Raw genomic sequence first — 1,221 nt, forward strand, 5'->3', positions numbered from 1 at the left:
AGAGGCGGCGGCGGCAGGGCCCCCTCCCCGCGGCGGGGGTGAACAAGCTGGCGAGAGCTTCGGGCCCGCTGCAGCCGCTTTCGGGGCTGAGGTCGAAAGGACCTGAGCGCGGGAATGGCGCCCAGTAGTGTACCGAGTCTCTCCGGTGGCCGGTGCTTATATTTGCGCCCCCTTCTCCACCGCAGAGCGAGCGGGAGGGGCACAGCGCCGGCAGAGCACGGGAGCCAAACCGGAAGCTCTTCTCCCTGCCGTGGGTCTTGCAATGCTTGCAAGCCCCACCAGCTTCTCCAAAAGATATCACTGTAGGCGGAGGAACAAGAAAAAATTGGGAGGGGGCCTGAGAGTAAGTTTTTTCCTATGGGAAAGTCTGAGGGTGGAGGCGAAATTGTCAAGGGGGAGTAGCATTGCCCAGTGCTGCCGTGGCCCCAACTGTGCCTCCTGGCTATCTCCTAGACCTGGCCCTGGCTGCCTTCAAGCCACAGTGGCACTTGCTGCACCAGCCACAGCCATCTCCTGGCCCTGGCTGCTGTGCTGGCCCTGCCTGCCTCCTGACCCCCTCTGCCTCCCCACCCTGGCCCTAGATGCGCTTCGGTGAGAGGGGCCAGAGTAGGGCCAGCCTCAGCTGCATTGCCAGGACAGAGAGGGTGGAGTCCCCGGGACCCCTGCGCCCACCCCATGTTGTTTCCAGGAAAAGCCCAGCAGCTCTTCCAGAGGCGCGGTGTCGGGCACCTGAGGTGGGGAGGGCATGTGGCCCTACCCAATCTTAACATGGGTGACGGCAGGCCACAGCTGCAAGCTGGTCTCTGCATCTTGCCATTGCTGCTTTGAAAGCAGCGAGCAGCACCAAGTGTGTCCTGCTTCTGGGCAGGCCATGCAGCGAGGCACATGGCGGCACCTGCTGCTTTTCAAAGCAGCAGCAGCAGCGAGGTGCGGAGACACGGAGCAGAGGCTGAGCCCACGTTGCAGCTGTGGCCTGCCCTCGCCCATGCAAAGACTGGGGAGGAGGGGTGGCATGTGCCCTCCCTCCCTTGGCTGCCCGGTGCCACACCTCTGGATGAGGTGCCAGGCTCTGATTGTCCCATGACTTGGTCACTGTGAATGGGGTCCTAGCCAGGCTGGATTGTGGGACAGTCCCCACAGTGCAGGAGGGAGCTGGCCAGGGGCAGCTTCCCCAGCCCCACTCTCCTGGAATCGCACACACAGCCGCCACCCCCCCCCCCC

This window comes from Gavialis gangeticus, unplaced genomic scaffold (genome assembly GCF_001723915.1).
Source record: "Gavialis gangeticus isolate Ggan-Ray unplaced genomic scaffold, GavGan_comp1, whole genome shotgun sequence".
In the NCBI taxonomy this organism is placed as follows: Eukaryota; Metazoa; Chordata; order Crocodylia; family Gavialidae; genus Gavialis; species Gavialis gangeticus.